This window comes from Tamandua tetradactyla, chromosome 8, assembly GCF_023851605.1.
Source record: "Tamandua tetradactyla isolate mTamTet1 chromosome 8, mTamTet1.pri, whole genome shotgun sequence".
In the NCBI taxonomy this organism is placed as follows: domain Eukaryota; kingdom Metazoa; phylum Chordata; class Mammalia; order Pilosa; family Myrmecophagidae; genus Tamandua; species Tamandua tetradactyla.
Window position 1 is genome coordinate 121973069 of NC_135334.1, and position 22133 is coordinate 121995201.

At 42.6% G+C, this 22133-nt stretch overlaps 1 long non-coding RNA gene and 1 other non-coding gene across 2 annotated transcripts; both read left to right on the forward strand.

Annotated features, from left to right (window-relative positions):
• The first annotated feature begins 5058 nt into the window (after window positions 1-5058).
• On the forward strand, window positions 5059-5130 carry TRNAG-CCC (transfer RNA glycine (anticodon CCC)). Its single transcript has one exon. It is a non-coding gene; the product is annotated as a tRNA-Gly (tRNA).
• Window positions 5131-14375: 9245 nt separating this feature from the next.
• LOC143643783 (uncharacterized) lies at window positions 14376-21864 on the forward strand. Its single transcript, XR_013156398.1, has 2 exons — window positions 14376-14616; window positions 21346-21864. It is a non-coding gene; the product is annotated as an uncharacterized LOC143643783 (long non-coding RNA).
• Window positions 21865-22133: the final 269 nt, after the last annotated feature.

A 22133-nucleotide genomic window follows, 5' to 3' on the forward strand; every position in this document is an offset into this window, starting at 1 on the left:
AACCCTTGGGATTTGGATTGGAATTAAATTGAATTCAGAAATTAATTTGGGGAAAATTGACATGTTTGTGATGTTGACTCTTCCCATCTATAAACATGGGATATTTCCCCATTCTTGTCTTCTTTTTTAATGTCTTTCGATAAAGTTTTATCGTCTGCTGCGTGAAGAGCTTTTGTTAGAGCTATTCTTTGTTTCCATATTTTTGTTGTTATTGTAAATAGAATCTTTTAAAATTAATTTTTCTATTTCTATGATGCTAAGATATAGAACTGTGTTTTGTTTTTGCTTCATCTTAAATAGCAACATTACTGAGCTCTCTCAGGTATAAAAAATTGTGTGGAGTTTCTGTTGCGGTTTCTTTGGACATAGTTTTCTCTTTGTTCAATCCTTACTTCTTTTCTTTTTTATTACTGTATGACTAGGACCTTCAATTCAATATTGAATAAAAATAGCGATGGCAGGTATTCTTCTCTACTGATGAGCTTTTTTAAAGGTTAGAGCCATAAAATGTTATTTTCATGCTCTGTTTCTTTTTTTCCCCTTCCAGACATTTTGTTTTATACATTTTCTACAATTGGCATGCATTACATTTAGTTTTTCTTTTATTTTCCTTAGAGAAACATTCAAGCTCCTTGAAAGGTTGAAAGAATATAACAATGGAAACCCACGTACCTCCTCACCAAGATTTACCAACTACCATTTTGCCACAATGACTCCATTTCTTTCTATATAAATACACACACGTGTCCCTTTTGCCACTCCAAAGTAAGCTGCAAATATCATAGCATTCACCCCTAGAAACCACAGTGCACATCTGCCAAGAATAAGGACATTTCCCTAAACACTCATCACCATTGCCACACCAGCGATCATTATCATTAATTTTATTACTTCATCCAACATATAGCCCACACCTGAATTTCCCCAATTAGCCTGAAAACATATTTTATGGCTTTTTTCTTATTATCTGGGATTCCACCAAATTTCACTCACTGCATTTGGCTATTATATCTCTTTAGCCTCCCCCAATCTAGAACAGTTTCTTCCATCTTCCTTGGTTCTTCATGACATTGAATTCTATAAGGAGTTAAGCCCAGTTGATCAGTATCTCCAGAAAATGTATATTCGGTTTTGCACTTGCATTCAGTTTTTATTTTTACATCGTGGTTAGTCTTTCAACTTTCTGTCCTGCCTATCTCTTATCTATTCTCCCATTTTTCTTTTTAAAATGCAGATCTGACCCAATAGTTTGTTTTTTTTAGAGACGCTGTAGGTTTCCTGAAAAATCATGTGTAAATACAGAGTTTCCATACACTACCCTATTATTAGCACTGTGCATTGATTGTGCATTTACTCATCGGCAAAATGTTGACTAGAAGAAGCATTAGTGGGCATCTAAGGTTTTACTCTTTAAGCAACAGTACATGTATACATTTCATTATTTGCTTTACAATCTTGGATTGTGGGTTCATCTTTGGGGGAACTTTATCCAGGGGAATCCTGGGGAGACTATGTAGCCTGCTGTGCTGGTTTGGAAGGATTTACGTACCCTAGAAAAGCCATGTTTTAATCCTAATCAATCTTGTGGGAGCAACTGTTTCTCTTAATCCTTATTCGATAATGTAGGTTGGAAACTTCATTAGGTTATCTCCATGGAGATGTGACTCATCCAATGGTGGGTATTAACTTCTGAATCAAGGGAGAAGTGACTCCACCCATTCTACATGCGTCTTGATTGGCTTACTGGAATCCTGTAAAAGAGGAAACATTTCGGAGAAAGCTTCAGAATGACGAGAGAACCACGGAGCCCACCAGCCAGCGATCTTTGGAGATGAAAAGAAGGATGTCCCCGGGGAGCTTCATGAAGCAAGAGGCTTGGAGAGGAAACCAGCAGATGCCGCCATGTTCACCATGTGCCTTCCAGTTGAGACAGAAACCCTGACCTTCATTGACCCTTCTTGAATGAAGGTCACCTCTTGTTGGTGCCTTAATTTGGACTTTTTATAGACTTGCTTTCATTGGGACATTTTCTTGTCCTTTGAACTGTAAACTAGCAACTTATTAAATTCCCCTTTCAAAAAGCCATTCTAGTTCTGGTATATAGCATTTGGGCAGCTAACAAACTAGAACACCTGCGCTGAGATCCTATCCTCTGAAACAGTTTTGTGTTTGTGTTTGTCAGGTCCAAGGATATTCTACCAATTTGGACCACTTTTATTTTACCTTATTACCTTTGGATTCCAAAGCCCTCTCAGGAAGTGTACATTTGTATGCCAAACCCCAGTGAGGATTGACATATGACGGGACCTGCTGGGGGTGGGAAGACACTTTATCCCAACCGAGGCCTGGCTGAGACAGACAAGATGACCTCCGCACTGTAGGCCAGAGGGGGGCATTCTTTAGGCCACATTTACATTGAGGGTGTCGCCTTAGATGGCCCAGCTCTGTGTAGAGCCCTCATCATCCCTTCTCACGAAAGGCCTCATCTCCTAACAGTAAAACCCAAGCTGCTTGGCGATTACAACCAGCCCAGTCTCTTTACCCTGATGCCTGCCTACAATTTTCAGATCTCTTTTCAATTTAGGGTCTGGGAAAATTTTCTTTACTTTCTTGCAAGTTTTCTCTAGTGTTGGTTAATGTTTTGTAATAAGAAACCTGTATTACTCAGGTTTCTCCAAAGAAACAGAACCAATAGGTTCAATATATAATAAGATTTATTTATTTCAAGGAATTGGCTCACGCATTCATGGGGGCTAGCAAGTCTGAAATCCACAGGGCAAGCCAGCAACCTGGAAACTTAGGTGGGAGTTGATGGTGCAGTCTTGAGACTCCAAGAAATCTCATTTTTGCTCTTAAGGCCTTCCAACTGATTAGGTGAGTCCCACCAGCATTATCAAGGATAATCTTCTTTACTTAAAGTCAACTGATTGTAGATATTAACCACATCTACAAAATACTTCACAGCAACACCTAGATTTGCGTTTGATTAAATAACTGGGCACTATAGCCTAGTCAAGTGGACACATAAAACTAACCCTCACTGAAGGTTTTCCAGCTGTCTCGTCTGCCCTGTTTTAGGAAACACTATCAGGGGTGGGGGACCTTGGTAAAGAGGCGGCTGCTTGTGGCCTCATAATTTAGGTGCAGGCCCTAACCTTGACTCTGCCACAACTTCCTCTGCGACCTGGAAATGGGAACCACATTCACCCACGCAGTTCACTGTCCACATGAGCCTAAGTTTGCTACAACTTGTCTGCATTGATAGAAACTTACCTTCCCAGGAAACTCTGACTCAGAAGATGAGTTTTGCCTGATTTTGAACTTTATATAAATAATCAAACTATTTTTATTTGGCTTCTTCCTATGAGCGTGATGCCATAGTTTCCACCCATGCTATTGGGTGCAGCAGGAGCTCATTTATCCTCATCCCTGCATAACGGTCCACAGTGTGGGAGGTGCTGGGAAGGGGCCTCCGCCCCACTCTACTGCTGGTGGACATCTGGATAAATGGTAGCATTTGGTTATTGTTTTTGGTGCTGCTAATATTATCCTTGTATGGGTCTCTTATTGAGCAGAGGTACATAGCTAGGAGGGCGTCTTAGTCTTCCAGGGCTATTAAAACAAAACACCACCAATCGGTAGTTAATTGGCTGTCACAGTTGGATACTAGAAGTCCAAATCAAGGGGCCGGAAGGACCAGGCTTTCCCGCCGTCTGCAGCACCCTGGAGGTGGCTTGCCGGCCACTGGCCTCTGCCTCTGGGACGTGGCCATCCATCCTCTACCTCGGCGGCCAGCTTCTTCCGATGGACTGTGTCCGAATTTTCTCTGCTACAAGAACTTTAGTCGTATGGATTAGAGTCCACTCTGATTCAATTCAAGTTTCCCCATAAGGGATGTCTAAGATTCCGCCCACACCCGCAGGACCTGGGGACAGGACCCGAACAGGCCTTTGTAGAGGACATGATTCCATCTACCACGGAGGGAACTGCTGGATCAGACGCTAGGCCCGTGTTCAGTTTGAGTAGCTACTGCAAAACTGTTTTCCAATTTACTCTCTTACTAGCAATGTATAAATGTTCTGGTTGCTCCAGGGAATACTGTCTATATTTTATATTTTGGTCATGTTGGTAAATGAGTTATGATTTCTTATCATGCTTTCATTTTGCATTTTCCTGGTGGTAATAGATTTGAGCATTTTTTCACATACTGTGGGTCAAGTTGGAAAAAATGGACATCTTTGCAATATGTAAATCTTTGTTTCAGTATTGTTTCACAGTTTACAGGGAAAAGGTCTTGTACACTGTGTCCTTTAGCAAATTGTGAAGTTAGAGGGAGCTTGGTCCACATAAGACAACCCTCACTTTGGATGCCAATTTCAAGTTCAGAGGGTTTCCAAACCACCCGCAGGTTCTGTAATTCACTAGAGGGATTCCCAGAACTCACTGAAAGCTGTTATCACCCACGGTGATGATTTACTGCAAGGAAAGGACACAGATTAAAGTCAGCCAATGGGATAGATGCATGGGCAGAGACCAGGGAAATTACCGAATGTGGAGCTGCCACTGTCCTTTCCCAGTGGAGTCATAAACAGCTGACGTGTTTAGTGGTGAATGCCGTGAAGTCTCCACAACTGAGCATTCCACTAAGCAAGGTAGAGACTTTTTATGGCCCACACTTGGAAATCACACAGCCTCACTTCCACTGGCTTCTGTTAGTTATAAGTGAATGTAAAGCCGGCCGATATTCGGGGGGGAAGAATATATACCCCAACTCTTCTGGAAGGCATGTCCTATGGTCAAAAAGCATGGGCAATTGGAAATATGGTTGCAGCTGTCTTTGGAAAATACAATCTGCCCTGAACAGCTTCCCTGTGATGTGTCCATCTGTGTTTGTGCATGTGTCTGTTTATCCTGCTAGGAATTCACTGATTTCTTGAACCTGCAGGCTGATTTCTTTCATCAGTTTTGGAAAATCCTTAGCCATTATCTCTGCAAAGCTTTCCTCTGCTCCATTTTCTCTCTTCACCTTCTGGGATTCAAAGTACATGTATGAGGAGTGCACGGGTGGTTCAGTGGTAGAATGCTCGCCTCCCATGCGGGAGACTCGGGTTCAATTCCCAGACCTGTGCACCGCCCCCCCAAACTACATATATGTTAGAACTTTGTTGATGTCCCACATGTTTATTTTGCTCTTTTGTTTCGTTGTAGTATTTTTACATTTTCTATTTCATTTTGCTATGTTTTTTTCACATTCTATTATCCTGTCTTCTATGTCATTACCTAATGTCTCCTTTGTGTCCAAAGTGCTGTTACACCAACCCATTGAATTATTAGTTCCAAATATTGTGAAATATCTGCATATTAGAATATCTATTTGGTTCGTTATTTATAGGTTATCTGCTGAAATGATCTGTTTCAATTATCTGCTTTTTAACCATTAACTATAGTTTTCTGCTGACTCTAATTTTTTAATCACATGTGGAGATGCTTCTATTATCTGTTTTTCTCTTGGTGATTGCCCATATATAGTGATTTTTTAATGTAAGATACTGTATATAAAGGAACCATAGAAGGCCCTGATGATTTTATCTCCTACTAGGGAGGAAGATTTTCTAATGTCAATCAATCTTGTCTTTCTGGGATAAATCCAATTGTTTTGCTGTTGTTGTTTTATTGTTGAATTTTATGGATGTGCTAATATTTGTTTAGGATTTTTGCATCCATGTTCATAAAGGAGAGTGCCAGCAATATTCCTTTTTCACACTATCCTTGTGCATTTGGGGCACTAAAGTTATACTAGCCCCATGACGCAAAATGAAAAATGTTCATTGGAAGAGTTTTCATGAAATTGGAATGATTTGTTCTTTGAAGAACAGATAAAACTCATATCCAAGTGTCAGGAGAACTGGGAAAGACTTTGAAATGATCACACAATCACCCCAGGTACCCATCCAGTGCGTTCTTCCAGGTTATTTGGTTCTGTGTTGCTCTTCGGCTTTCACTGTCTGAGATATTTGCAACTGTGGTGTAGAAAACCGGCAGTGATTCAAATGATTCTTGACTACAGAAATGCAAATACATTTTGTTCAAAGAGACACGATTGATTATTACCTGGTGGATATTTACCAGTTGTTTTAGTTTGTTAAAGCTGCTGGAAATGCAATATATCAGAAATGGGTTGGCTTTTATAAAGGGAATTGATTAAGTTACAAGTTAACGTTTTTAAGCCACAAAAATGTCCTAATTAAGGCATCCAGGAAAGACACCTTGACTTGAGAAAGGCCGATGACTTCCAAAACACCTCTGCCAGCTGGGAAGGAACGTGCTGGTATCTGCTGGTCCTTTGGCTTCTGGCTTCAAATAGCTTCCCCAGGGGCACTTTCTTTCTGCATCTCCAAATGTCTCTGTGTCGGCTCTGAAGCTTTTTCCTAAATGGTTCCCCTTTAAAGGACTCCAGAAAGCGATTAAGACCCACCTTGAATGGGTGGAGACGCATCTGCATGGAAACCACTTAATTAAAAGGTCCCACCCACAATTAGGCGGGTCACATCTCTGTGAAAGCAACTTAATCAAGAAGATCCCACCCTATAATAGTAAATCAAGATTAAAAATATGGCTTTTCTGGGGTACACAACACTTTCAAACCAGCACACCAGTCTTGCATCTATGAGCAAATACATTTCAGCATTCCTTATTGCTTATATATGTATGTGTGCTTTGAATTTTCTTTTGATTGGTTATAATTCTTTGAATGACTTAAATAAAATTATTGACGTATTTTCATTTTATATTTGTATGACAACCATGACATGCTGATTTAAGATTGTTATATACCCAGAAAAGACATGTTTTCTTTCCTAATCCAATCTTGTGCAGGCTGACCTACCAGTTAGGGTGGAAACTTTGATTGGATTGTTTCCATGGAGATGTGATACACCCAGTTGTGGGCGTGGCTTTTTGATTATATGGAGATGTGACTCCACCCATTCAAGGTAGGTCTTGATTTGTTTACTGGAGTCCTTTAAAAAAAGAAACATTTTGGAGGAAGCTCAGAGGCTTGGAGAACAGTTGCTAGAGAACTGACAGAGATGCAGACATTCAGACATGCTTGGAGTGCTGGCAGATAGCAGACGCTTAGTCACAGGCATTTGGAGATGCAGAGCCCAGCAGACGTCCTGTGAACTGTTGAGCAAGCCAGAACCAGAGTTGTGTCCTGGGAGGAATTAAGTGAAGGCCGACAGATGCTTAGAGAGGAAACACTGGCATCAGAAGCTAGAAGCAACAGAACCGGAAACAAGGATCAGCAGACACCAGCCCCGTGCCTTCCCATGTGACAGACATCAGCCTTCCTTGAGTCAAGGTAGCTTTCTCTGGGTGCCTTAGTTTGGTCATTTTTAAGGCCTTAAAACTGTAGACTTGTGACTTAACAAATTAGTTTTTTAAAAGCTATTCCATTTCTGATATATTGCATTCAGCAGCAATTAGCAAATTAAAACACATGATTTTTACCTTTTAAAAATAATTCATCATTAACTGTGGCTGGTTGTTTTTGTTATGGGAAACTTAATAACTGCAGATTTATTTATTGCCTATGAAATCATTTGAATATTTAATTTTGTCATGAGACAAATTTTGAAATTTAAGCTCTTTAGAAATTTGTTGACGTTGCCCATACTCTCAAATTTACTGACTGAATGTCGACAACATTCCCTTACATTTTAATCTTTTCTGTATCTGTTGTTATGACCCCTTTTTCATTGCAAACATTGTTTATATGTCTCTTCTTTCTTTAATTCTTGATCAATTTTGCTAGAGGTTTGTCCATGTTCAAAGTCCCAATTTTGGCTTCATTGATCTTCATGAATCTTTATTTTCTATTTCAAATATTCTGCTCTTTATTATTTCATTTATTTTCTTTTGTTTTATCTTGTTGTTGTTGTCCTAACTTGTTTGGCTGGATTTAAATTTATAAATGTTCTTATTTTCTAAATAAGAACTCGAGGTTATAAATTTCCATTTAACCATCATTTTACTTATAAATCTTATTAGGAAATATTTTCATATCAAGTAAGTATTTTCTAATTCATTTTTAAATTTCTTCTTTGACCCCTGGCTTATTTAGAAATATGATTTCTAATATTTCTAAACATACAAATGTCTTAAAGTTATATATATATTTTATCATTGATTTCTAACATAACACTGTGTCCATAAATGAGATCTTTATGATATCTAATCTGTCCCTTTGGCACAGAATATTGTCATTTTTTAAAGAAGTTCCAAAAGTGCTTGAAAAAAATGCTTATTCTGCAATTTTTTAATTCAGAAGTCCATATACACCCATTGGACCAAACTTTTTAATTTTACAGTTCAAGTTTTTATATCCTTACTGAGATAGGAATCCACTGATAGCGATTTATCTCTCTTTGCAATCATGTTATAATGAACATATACACATGCACACGCATGTATTTGCACATATACACACATGTATATGTCTTTCTCTGTAGTAATGCTTTTTTTGCCTTAAAAGTTATTTTTCCTGACTTAATAAGGCCTAAACTAGCTTACTTTTGATTATTATTTGCCTCTTACTTTCAACTTGTAATCATTCTAGGTTTCTTTATTTTAAGTGGGTCATTTCCAAATAACAAGATGTTAAAAATCCATTCAACACAATTTATCATTAATTGAAGCATTTACCACTTCTACATTGATTATAATAACTGATATACCAATATATTACTTTATGCTTTCATTCTTTTACTTTTTTTATTTTGTTTTCTTTTTCTTCTTCCTTGTTTCCTTTTGTATTGATTGAGTCCCGCCTCCCTCATTCCATTTTCCCCCTTTTACCTCGTGTTTTAATTAGTAAGCTGCCAGAATGTGATATGCCAGAACTGGAATGGCTTTTAAAAAGGGGAAATTAATAAGTTACGAGTTTATATGTCATTTTTTACATATAAAAATGTCCAAACTAAGGTATCCAGGGAAAGATACCTTAACTTGAGGAAGGCCGAAGGGTCAGGAACCCCTCTGTCAGCTGGTGGCCACGTGGCTGCATCTGCTGGTCTCTTGCCCATGGGCTCGGTTGCTGTCAGTCTCTGTTCCTGTGGGGTTCCTCACTTTGCTTCTCCAGGGCTGGCTTTCATCTCTTGGCTTCCCTAGGTTCTCTTCAGGTTCTTGTTGCTTAACATCTCATGGCGACATCTGCTGGGCTCCAAGCATCTCCAAACATCCATGTCTCTGTCCTCTAAGTGTCAGGATCTGTGTCAGTTCTGCTGTGAACTTTCTGTTGGCTCTGTCATTTCTTAAGCTTTTTCCAAAATGGTTCCCTGTTAAAAGGCTCCAGTAAGCAACCCCACCTTGCATGGGTGAAGACACATCTCCATGGAAACCATCTAATCAAAAGTTACTACCCACAAGTGGGTGGGTCACCTCTCTGTGGAAACAATAAAAAAGATCCCACCCAGCAATTTTGAATAAGGATTAAAGGACATGCCTTTTCTGGGGTACACAACAGATTCAAACCAGCACTCCTTGAGAAACTATATAAGCAATTATTTTTCATAATTGCTCTAGAAATTTTAACAAGCAATTGAACAAAGTTCAAATTTAAAATTAACCACCCTCTTTACCTTCCTCCAGAACAGTGATTTAACTCTGATCAGCCCCTCCCAATATATGCTATATGTATATTATATATGCCTGTAACTTAGTTGTACCCTAAAATCACTAATTAATAATTATAACTTAGTTATACCCTAAAATCACTAATTAATTATTGTTTTATGAGGGTGTGCTATTTGAAACTGTTGTGTACCCTAGAAAAGCCATGCTCTTTAGTCCTAATTCAATATTGTAGGGTGGAAACCCTTCTGATTAGATTATCTCTACAGAGAAGCAATGTGCCCAGCTGTGCCCATGCCTGGCCTTTTGATGAGATCACATCCATGGAGATGTGATGCGCCTGACGGTGGGTGTGGCCTTTTGATGAGATGCAGATGTGACTCCACCCATTCAAAGTGGGTCTTGATTAGTTTACAAGAGTCCTTTAAAAAGGGAAACATTTTGGAGAAATCTCAGATGCAGACACTTGCAGAACAGCTGTTTCAGAGCTGACCCTGGCAGAGATTTTTGGGGATAAAGAAAGAAAACACTCCTGGGAAGTCTGTTTGAAATCAGACTCCAAAGACCCCAGCAGAAGCCAGCAGGTGACAGAAGTGCTCCAGACCATCAGCCTTTCTTGAGTCAAGGGATCTTCCCTGGATGCCTTAGTTTGGACATTTTTCTAGGCTTAGAACTGTAGACTTGCAGCTTAATAAATTCCCTTTATAAAAACCAATCCATTTTTGGTATATTGCATTCCAGTAGCATTAACAAAGCAAAACAGAAAGCAAGGTTTATTTGCTTTAAATCATGATTTTACAAATTTATATTTCTGCTTGCATTTTAGAATATCCTTTTTGGATAATTTTCTTTCTTCCTGAAGAATGTTCTTTACAGATTCTTCTGGTGTGTGTCAGTTTGTATCAAGTGCTCATTTTTGTTTATTGCCTGTGTTGTTGACAGTTTCACTGGTGTGGAATTATAGGGTGACATTATTTTCTCTCAAACTCAAAAACTATCTTCTGGCTTCTCTAAGGATTATGGAAAGATGAGATGTCTGTCTAATTATCTTCTTTTGTAAGTGATCTTCCTTTCTGTCTGATTGCTTTAAGCTGTTCTCTTTGTGCTTGGTGTCTGCACATTCATTATGATAAACCTAAATATGAATTTGGTAATTCCTACTCGGTCATTGTTTAGCTCAATAATCAAGGATCAGTGTCTTTATTCAAATATGGAAACCTATAAGCCATTCCTTTTTTAGGTATGACATTTCCTTTAAGCTTTCTTTTTTCCTTCCTGGAACCCCGATTAGTCCCAGGTATGACTTTCTCATTCCATAGTCCACAACTCTGTGTTTGAAATTTCCTTTTCCTGTCTCTCTGTTTCTCCATACAGCATTCCGAGTGATTTCTTCACAGCTATCTCCCAACTCATTAAATTTCTCTTCAATTGTTAGTCTTGTTTAACCCATCTACTGAATTTTTTAAATTATTATATTTTTTATCTTAGAAGTCTATTTTGATTGTTCTTTGAATCAGCATAGTCAATTTTTTATAATCTCTTATACCTCTTTTTAATATCCTCCTTTATTCTTTTTATCTTATTATGCATTCTCATTTTATGTTCTGATTGGATAATTCCAGAATCTTTAAACTACTTTGAGGGGCTGATCCTGCAGATTATTGTTTTTGCTTGCTCTCACTCAGGATGGCTCATTTACTATGTTAGGGATTTGTTTGTTTGTCTGTTTGCTGTTGTTTTTTTTTAATTGTGAACTCATGTTCATTAGAAATTTATAAAAATTTTTAAGTTTTGTACCCATAGATAATTCCTTCAAAGAGTAATTGCATTTGTTTTTGCAAGAATCTGGAGGTCCTAGCAACTCTAAAATAAATTTTAAACATGTGTCTTTTAAGGCCATATCAGTAGAATGCATTTCAGCCAAAATCTACTTGAGTATGGACTTCTGGAATCTTTATCATTTAACTTTGTTCGTGGCATCATTTTTATAGAGAAAATTTTAATACTTGTGAAGTTAAATCTGTCCATCTTTTTCTTTATGGCTTCTGGGTGTCATACTTTACCTAAAAAGGTAGTGCTCACTCCTTTATTTTATTCTAGTTTTTAACAGATTTGTAAATTACATTAGGTTCTTAATCTAGATGGAATTTATTATCATATATCATGTACAGAAAGAACTTAACTTTATTCCATCTGGAGGCAGAGCCAATTATGCTGGCACCATTTAGCAAATAAACTACTCAACCCACTGACCTGAAATGTCACTTCTATCATGTGCGTCACTCTCACATCTACTTGGGTCTATTTTTGGACTCCCATTTCTGAACTGATGTTATATTTACGTATTTTGGTTCCAAAATCAGCTTATTTTTTACTGTATTATTTTTATACCTAAGTTTTAGTATTTGTCTGGGTAAATTCCTCTTCACTATTACTTTTCAAACATTTTCTTGGCAATTCTTGATTACTTATTCTTGCATTTAAATTTAAAAATTGTCCTTCCTGTTCCAAAAGAGAACTTTTTCTGCTTTGAGTTTATTAGAGTTGCATTAGATTTATATTAATTTGGGAAGCATTTTGCCTTCTACACCCCTCCTTTTCTTTTTTTGGTTAAGTACCTCTAGTTGAAATTGCAGAATTAATGGGCCTCTGTGATGTAATATGCTGACTCCTGGGCATGTGGTGTCATTTAGTTCTCACAACAATCTTCCTGAAGGGACTCTCAACATGCCCGTTTTAGGTTAAGTGTGGGTGGGCCACAGCGGCCCAGTGGCAGAGTGCTCGCCTGCCATGCCAGAGGAGCCGGGTTCGATTCTCAGTGCCTGCCCATGTAAAAAATAAAATTAAATAAATAAAATCATTTAAAAAAAGAAAAAGAAGTGCAAAGAAATTAAGTGATGTGCTCAAAATCACTAGTTAGGCAGTGACAGGCAATTCAGCCTGGCTTGTATGTGCCATGCCTACGCGGTGATGCAGAGATCTGATCCTTTATTTCCAATGATAGGTGCATTTTTAGCTCTGCGTTTTCCTGTTTGAGTGCTTGAGCTGTTGAATGAATGATACTCAGAAATCCATTTTGTATAGAATAGTAAATCTGCTTTTCACCCCATGGGAGCGGACTTCGTCTCAAACCCTGGATGAGGGGCTGCGTGCTCCAGATGCTCCTTCATTTCTCTCTCACTTGCCCCACGGTGGGTGGGGAGAGCCGCCTGTGCGCTGGTGTCCTCCCACGCTGGCTGCCGTGGGCACTGTCAGGGAGCAAAGAAGAACCGGGCTTTGAGCTCCCAGTGTATTCCCGGAGCTGTGGACACGCGTGGAAAGGTAGAGACTAAGGTGCCAACCACACGCTGCTGCCTTTTGTCCACGTTTCGGTCTGCAGGTTCACCCCAGGGTAGGCAAAGCGTCTGTGTGTAGAGTGATAATAATAAAAAGAAAATGATTGAAATAACACAAGAGACTACGGGGCAGGAGGGATGAAGGTAGTCTTATTTTACGTGTCGGTGTAAAACAGTCCTCTCAGTTGAAGAAAAAGGAAGCTGATTGGAAGCACGCCCAACTGAGTCAGAGCCTCCAAATCGTCTTCGAAACAAAGGAGAGACCTTTTATGCCAGTGTTTTCCTGAGGCTGAAAGGAGGTGACGTTCTGGGGCTCTGGACAGAGAAAAACAGGCAGCTCTTTGCCTCTCCCATTTACTTTTCCAGACTCCGGCCTCAGAGGAGGGCATCGTCCTGGCAGGAGCTCAGAAAGGCAGCTGGGTCCGTTCCCGGGGAGCTGGGCTGGGCGTTTTCTACCACCTGTCTGCGCTACTCTGGAGCCTGCACCCCTCACCCACCTTGGGTATCTATTCTGGCTTACCCACTGGAGTACTTGCCTTATAGGAAATTAATTTTTTTTCTTGCATGGACAGGCACCAGGAATCGAACTCGGGTCTCCGGCATGGCAGGCAAGAACTCTGCCACTGAGCCAACGTGGCCCACCCTGAATTAGTTTTTTTAACTAACAACACAGTATCTCATAATTTATGGCTTCAAAATGTGCCTACTTTAAACCTGGAAAGGAATTTAGCAATCACCCCTTCATTGTTCCCCAAATTAATCTTTCAAAAATTGATTTCCTGAAGATGTTAATGGATGTAAAAAAAATGGAGAGAAGAGTTCTATAGTCAAGAAAATTTAGGAATGCCAAGTTTTTTAAAACGCAGCGCTTTCTTTAAAGGAGACTTCTCAGGGCTCTTTGTGCCCACGTGGGCGCGTGGATTGCCTGGAGGCGCTGGAGTCAGGGTTCCTGCATTTGACCCTGGGGCTTTGTCTGCCCCGTGGTCTTCTTGGAGCAGGGCACACACAGGGCCTCATCCGGACAATCCGATCCCACCCAGTCCTCTCGGTTTACGGACTAAAGATTCGCACCCCAGAGAAGGGAAGGACTCGCTCGGAGTTCTCCAATTAACTGAGCAATTCTGGAATTCCTGACTGAGCTGGGGGCTCTTTCATTCCAATAGCCCCTTCTTCCCGAGTCAGAGCAAGTTCACAGATGGACCAGCCAGCCTCTGGGCCATGTGTGACCCGAAGGGGGAGTCGTGAATGGACCGGCCTGGCAGGGCGGCCCAGAGGACGGTGCAGGGACACGAGACCTCCGAGGCAGGCCCCGCTGGGCTGGGTGCTGGGGTGGCTGTGGCCTCTCCCCTGGGTGTCCCCTCCCCCACCCCAAGAGCGCCCCGTGCCTGTGACATCACTCTGTGACACGAGCTTGGAATTGCAGCCTCGGCCGTTCACAGCTCCCGGCTGCTGGGGAAGCACCCGAGACCACAGACAAGTCCCCTTTCCCTGAGAAGGCTCGCGCCCCATGGGCGAGCTCAAGTCCGACTTCCTGAAGCACCAGCTCTATCTCCTCATCCCCCTGGGCATGGGGCTTCTCCTTCTGTTTCTCTGTGTCCTGCAGAAGAGTCCATTTTTATCCATCTTGAAGAAACATGGAGACAGTGATCAGGTAAGGAACGCCCAGGCCCCATCCCCGACAGACTGAGCCTTGTGTTTCTGGTTTTCTCTCTGCCTTTTCAAAGTGATTATTTGGTGCAAAAGGACGCCCGAGGTGTAAGGGAAGAACCCAGCGCCATCCTTTTCTGGAGCAGGCTGGACGGTGCTGGGGTTACGGTAGGGACCAGGGTGCCCATCTAAGGCTCACAGGCTGTCTGAATGTGGCCGAGATCTCGTTCCAGGATAAAATCCCAAACGGGGTGACTCAGCAGCCATGGACTGGATTATGGCCAGAGCTTGGGATGCTGCATGGAAGAGACCCACCTCTCTTGTTCATCGGTCACCTTCTCATCTCAGATGATTTCTGGGCCAGCCACGTCTTCCCTTGGCCTCAGGGCTGACCTGGAGAGCAATGCTGGACTCCGAAAGCCTCTGGCGAGATGGCCCCCCAGCCCTCCAACGGGGAAGCTCGTGGCAGGGGGTCAGAACCTGGGAGGCCTCAGCTCCTCTGCCCAGCCCAGCCACGAGACTGAAGCTGCCATGGGGCCTGCCCGCTGCCTGGTGCTGTGAGAGGGAGAGGAAGGACTAATCGCTGATTTTGGGGGCAGAATCTTTCCTTGTTTTGAGTGAATCTCAGAGTCCTCCTCTGGGACAGTCTCTGGCCTCCGTCCCCTCCTTCCGGGGCAGTTGTGGGGCTCCCAGAGGACACTGCATGTGAAAGCGCTTTGTAAAGGTGCAGCACTACACCTGTGAGGGCCTCCTGTCACAGTCACCTGCTTTCTCCCTGTATACTAATTCCTGGGTGTCTCGGGACCTAATCTTGCAAGCTGCTACCTTCACCAGGGAGACTCAGCCTCCAGCTGTTCGTTTGTTTTGCCTGCCTGCAAGAAGCTGAGGTAGCACGGGCCTGCTTTCTCTTAGGAAAAGGTGCTTGGTCTATTCCTTTTCTTTCCTGCTCCCTCTTCCTAGCATGACTGGTGCCATGCCAGGGCCCCAGAGCAGCGGGGGTGATGGGGTGGGGTCCCCACAGGGATGGGAGTGCGGGAGAAGGCCGTGGCCTGAGGGATAAAAGAAGTCCTGAGAAGTCAGGGCTGTGGGGACTTGGCCCTGCCAGGCCCTCCCGCCCGTTCCGACTCTGACCACAGCCCGTCGCTCCCGTCCCAGCACCCACGAGGCAAGTTCCCTTGTACGGACAGCGTGTTGTTTCAGTTCCCTGCAGGCCTGCGGTAGACCCTCTCAAGCCATCTGGGAAGCTGTGAGGACGCTGCCCCCCGCCGCGGCCCTGTTGGCTTCCTCAGCCCCGGCCCAAGCCTTCTCCAACGCTGGCTGCTCCCCACCCCGGCCTCCGCTCACCCCCTGGCCCTGACCACCCTCACTCTCCTTTGGTTGTCTCTTCTAAAAGAGCCCTTTTTGCCACAGGAGCCCACATTTCCCCTCTACCCCCAGAACACACTCAGATTTGGAAGCCCATTCGCCAACCTGATGCCCTTTTGTCCCGGCGCCCCACCTTCTCCTGGGCCTCGCCCTCTGTCAGCTCTCACCACACTCGAGCCTCCCTCTTTCCTCCTTCCCACCAGACTCCACCTTAACTCTGACCCAGCCTGACTGGAGTTCCATCCTACGGCACCCTGTCCCGGCGAGCTCAGCACCAGCCTCCCCTGCTGCCTGGTCCCTCTGTCCCACAGTCTCCGGCACCGGCCGCTCTGTGGCTGGCATCTGCCTGAGGGCGCGTCCCTCCTGCCTGCCCACCCGGTCCTCTCCGTGCACGAGAAGCCTCTCTCTGCGGAGACCCTGCCACCAGGCACGTGAGGGCTGGGGACCTCTTTCTCCTCGTCCTGATATCTGGGAGCTCCTGCTGTATTCCCAGATTTAGGAGAAAAAGGAAAAGAAGGCAGGATCATTTCCAAAACACCTGAGGCCAGACTGCAAACAATTTGGGGACTCCCTTTAGCTCGGCTGCCAAGGAACAGGACACCGGAGTCTCTCAGCACTTCCGGAGTGCCAGGAGCAAACCAGAGCAGCTGCCCAGTCCTCAGTCTCAAGTCTCAGGACCTTGGGGGAGGGAAAGGGAACAACTTGCAGCAGAAATGGAGTCCACTCTCCTGGGTCTCCTCTCTCTGCATAGTGAGTCTCTGGTGGCTACTGTCCTGGCTTCTGATTCTAGTTCCCACTAGAATCTTCCTTTATTCAAAGAATCTCTAATATCTCCCTGTCCAATTGCAAGCTAAAGAATCTCCACTGTTTGTCCATTCCCTGCCTCTACTCCATCCCACCCCAAGGCCCAGCTCCAGCCCTTGCATGGACCCCTGCGCCAATAACAGCTCTATTTCAGATTCAAGTCTAGCCCAGACCCACACCCAATCCTTTCACCCACTCCTACCACCTTCACCCTTATGCCAGATTAGGGCCAGTAGAGTGACCTTCCCTAGAGCATAGAATGAAGTACAGTCTCTCCCTTTGACTGAAATTCAGCACACGCAACAGCACCGGTTACAAAACAGCTGGAAACTTTGTGGGGTTCACCCACTGTTGTCTCAAGATCTCACAAGCCTTGTCCTCCAGCTCAACATTCCCCAGTGTAGCCATTTCCATCCTCCCTGGAATATTTCCTCTTAGCCGTGAGATCTGGAATCACTAGACCACCACGTTCAAAAGAGAGTCACCCAGCAGCGGAGGTGCCAGGCCCACAAGATCCAAGAGGCTTGCGCACTGATGGAGCCTCAAAACATGATCTGGGACGTCTCAACCAAAGAGCCCGTGTGGCCTGGCATGGTCCTCTGTGTGTATGGGCCAAAGAGGAAGAATTTAGTAAGGGTTGGATTGACACACCCAGAAGGCTTCATGGATGGACCCAGCTAATTTCCTGCTAGGGAAGGACCTAGAATGGGCCTGGAGCATCCTGTAAGGAAGACCCCAAGCTAATCTACCAAGGGGCTCAGAGCGCTCCTGTGCTGGGATTAGGGGCTGACCCTGAGAAGAAGACAAAATGGGACATGGTAAGTGGCTCAAGGAAAGATTTTTCAAAAGTCTCAAAAGAGAACCCAGACCAAAAGCGATTGGAAAGTGACCAGGTCAACTCGAACAGGAAGTTTGGGGGCTGTCATTCAGGGCAGGATCTCCGTGGGGGGTGATGTCTGCACCTTGGGCCCATTTCTTATTGCCTCTCCCCTGCCTTTACCACTTAGAAATCAGCAATTTATCAGTCTCTGTGATCAGGAATATCACCTGAATCCCTCATGGGAGTTTTCCTTCCTTGTCCCAGGCCCTGGACAGGTGCTGGAAGCCCAACATGATATAGGTTTGGATGTGTTAAATATATGGTCCCTTCAGAAAGACCAAGTCAATGTTAGCCTTTGTGCAGAGCTCAGGCCTGGTGGAAATCAGAGCTGTCTTCATGGGGAGTGAGAATGCTGAATGGCAGATGGGGACAACAGCCAGGGGCCTTGTCTAGGAGAACTTGGGTCTTAGGGCTGACTTGTCACGTGGGAGAAGAGTTAGCACTGGGAGGAGCTCTAGGCCCCAGCAGAGCTTGTAGACGGGCATGCCTGAGACAACAGGGCTCCTTCCTCTCCTGAGCAGATGAGAACGATGAGTTCCACATCCTGCAGCCAGCAAGCTGTCTCTCAGCAAGGATGTGCGGTGGTTTAGAGACCAGGACTGATGTGCTCAGAAACTTAAATCTGTGAAATATCCTCGGTAACAATCAGACCAGTGGTTCCTTGACCAAACAATTATACACCATTACCTAACCAAGTTGACACATGAACTTAACATCACAAATATAATTTTACATCCTTTCTCTTTTAAATAACTTGTGTCTTTGCATCTAAAGTGCATGTTTTTAAACAGCATATAGTTGGATCAGTGTATTTTCATCCATTCTGCCAATCTCTGCCTTTTGCAGAGAGTTTAATCCAATTACAGTTAATGTACTCACTGATAAGGAAGGACTTACTTTGCCATTTAGATATTTGTTTTCTGCATGTCCTATAATTTTTTTGCTCCTCAATTCCTCCATTACTTCTTTCTTTTTGCTTAATTTTTTTGTGTACCATATTGATTCTCTTCATTTTTTTCATGTGTTTGTTTAGTAGTTATATTGGGAATTCCAATTAATGTATTAAACTTTCACTGATCTAGTTTGAATTAATACCAACTTAGCTTCTATAGTATACACAATCTCTGCTGCTATATATTTTCAACGCTTCATGTTGCAACTGTCACAAATTACATCTTTCTACATTGTCTATCCATTAACATTGATTTATAATATTTATTTTATGTATTTGTCTTTTAAATAAACTAGAAAAAGAAGTTACAAAGAAAAATACATAAATTTGGCTTTTATATGTAGTTAAATTTATTTAGTATTTATGTCTTCCCTTGGTTTTAAGTTCCTGTATAGTGTTCTTTTATTTCAGTCTGAAATACTCTCTTTAGCATTTCTTTCAGGGCAAGTGTACTAGCAATGAATTTCCTCGGCTTTTCTTTACCTAAGAATGTCTTAATTTCTTCTTCATTTTTGAAGGATAGTCTTATATATAGAGAAGACTTGATTGACAGTTTTTCTTCCTTCATTCAGCACTTTATTAGGCCATCTAGTATCTTCTGAATTCCATAATATCTGATGAGAAATTATCTGTTAATCTTATGACCAGTATTGTATATGATGAGCCACTGCTTTCAAGATTCTCTGTCTTCGGCTTTCCACAGTATGTTTGTATTATCTCTCTATGTGCCTCTCTTTGAGTATCTCCTACTTTGAGTTCATTGAGCTTCTTTGATGTGTAGATTCATGTCATTCTTCAAATTTGGAGGATTTTTTGGCCACTAGTTCTCACCCTTTCTCTTTCTCCTATCCTTTTGGGGCTCCCATTTTGGGAATATTGGCATGGTTGGTAGTGGCCTACTGATCCCTTACGATTCATTTATCCTCGGTTTTTTTCCCTTCTGCTCCTCAAATTGAATAATTTAAATGGGCCTATCTTCAAATTCACTGATTCTTCTGCCTGCTTAAGTCTGCTGGTGAATTTTTTGTTTCAGTTATTATATTTTTCAGCTCTAAAATTTCTGTTTAGTTCCTTTTTTTTTTTTTCCTATTTGGTTCCTTTTTATATTTCTACCTCTTTAAAGATATTCTCTATTTGATGAGACACCATTTCCTTGGTTTCCTTTAGTTTTTTGTCCATGGCTTCCTTTAGCTCCTTGGGCATATATAAGACAGTTGAAGTCTTTATTAAGTCCAATGTCTGGGCTTCCTCAGGGGCAGTTTCTATTAATTTATTTTTCTTGTGAACGAATCATACTTTCTTGTTTATTTGCATGCTTGTATTTTGTTAAAACTGGACATTTTGATTATTGTAATGTGATAACTCTGTAAGTCATTCCTCCCCCCCCAGAATTTTGTTTTTGCTTCTTATAGGTTGTAGTTGTTTCTTTTGTGACCTTTCTAAACCATTTTTGTAAAGACTGTATACTTGGTGGGGTTTTTTCTTTCAACACTTCAAATATGCCTTCCTATTGCTTTCTCATTTCCATTGTATCTAATAAGAAATCAGCTGTTAATCTTATTGAGGAACACTTATACATGATGAATCACTTCTTTCTGCTTTCAAGAGTCTCTGGCTTCTGAAGTCTGTCAATTATCTTACTTATAGGTAGCAATTTGACAGAGCAAAAAAAAGGGGGGGGGGGAACCTCTCCCAATATTTACCAACTGGTTCTGTGTTGGGGCACTCTTTCAATACTTAGTCAAGTCATTCACAACTCTTAGTCTTTATTTCCTGTGCGTGTGGAGCCTAAAGATCAACCAGAGGTGAAACCTTAGTGTTTTCTCTTCTCTTTCTGAGCATATTTCTCATCCTGGGCATGCATGTGGCCTTCTAGATTCCCCAATAGACATGGAAGCTTTTCAAAGCCCTTATTCTCCAAATTGCCTCACTCCCCAAATTTTCCTCCCAGACTTTTCAGCATGTCTATTGTTGCCCAATGATAGCCTTTACCTCTGGTGGCAGTGGCCAATTCATTTGCATTTCTCTGGCTTTTGAGGAGCAACTTCTCCACCTTGATAGGTTTCAAGTTAGGTGAAATAAAGACAAGCCCTTGGCATGACTCCTTCCAGGAGCCTCTAGACAGGCCCCACAGATCTCAATTCTTTTTTAAAAAACTATACTTTGCTTTTTGGAACTAGGAATCCACACCAGGAATGTGGACTGTTGTCCAAGACTGCTGCTAATCTGGGGGTGCGGTTTGGGTAAGGGTGGGTTAAAATGCCACAAAGCTCTCCTCAGTGCTTTAGCCACCCTTTTCTCTAATTAAGCATTTGACTATCATCCAGAGAATTCTGATAAAGTTGATTCTGATAGTTTTTGCTAGATTTTTTCTGTAGTTTTGTGTGTGTTCTTTTGGTGTATGTGTGCAATGTTGTTTCTTTGAGGAGCAGGCCCATGGAGTTCCCTACTCTGCCACTTTTGCAATGTCATTCTGAAAGACATAAAAGTATGTTTGGAACGACTTTGGCATGTTAATCTATTTTGTTCAATTAAATTTTACGAACTCTAAATACAGATCAAGTATTTCTGATAAATATTTAGTGCCTAAATCGAAATATGTCCCAAGTGTAAAATGTACACTGAATTTTTGAATACTTAGTATGAGAAAAAAAGAAAGTTGAATATCTCATCAACAATGTTATATTGATTCTGTGTTGAAATAATATTTTGAATATATTCCCCTCCTGCAGGCCTCACCAGTGCCGGAAGGAGCCTGTTAAGTTCCAAGCAGAGTTGCAGCCTGAGTGCTCAGCACCCCTGAGTTCGCCCCAGGCTCCTGGAATGTGGGGGACACAGCACTCTACCCATATTCCCTCAGACCCCTTATCCCTTGGGACCTACTGGCCTGGACCCCATGGACATTTGCTCCCAGCAGCCATGCCCTGTGTCTCTGATGAGGGCTGCCCTGGGCTGCTGGAGCCTGCTTTGCCTGAATGCCTGCCCCAGACCATGCCTACCCAATGAAGGGCAGTTTGGGAGAACAACTCAGCCAGCTCCCTGGCCCCCTGTGGACAATCTCTGAGATAGGACTCCACTGTCTTCAGAGCTTCCCTGCAGCTTTGAGCTAAAGTTGTGCTCGGTGGAGCTCAAAGTTCTCCGTGGGTCTCAGTCTGCCCCCACATCCTAACATGAACTCCTTCACTTCTGCTCTTGCTTCTCCACTGCCCAGGCATGCTCCTGGGAAAGGGAGTAAAGCTCATTCACATGAATGCATGTCTCAAGGTTTGTTTCTGGGGAACCCACCTAAGACTCTGGCCACTCGCTATTCTTCTTCTGAGTAGCGCCAGGGCCTCTGACGCAAGCTTAGAGCTGGCTCCAAATCCTTTAAGGCCAGGGCCATTAAAAATGTAAAACATAATCAAAGGGGGAATCTTTGGTGTGAAGTTCAAATTAGTTAGATTTCCCGGGTAGGCTGTAACCTCTGGAGTATCCAGTCAGGGAGAAACGGGAGGGTCTGCGGGTCAGGCACAGGCATGCC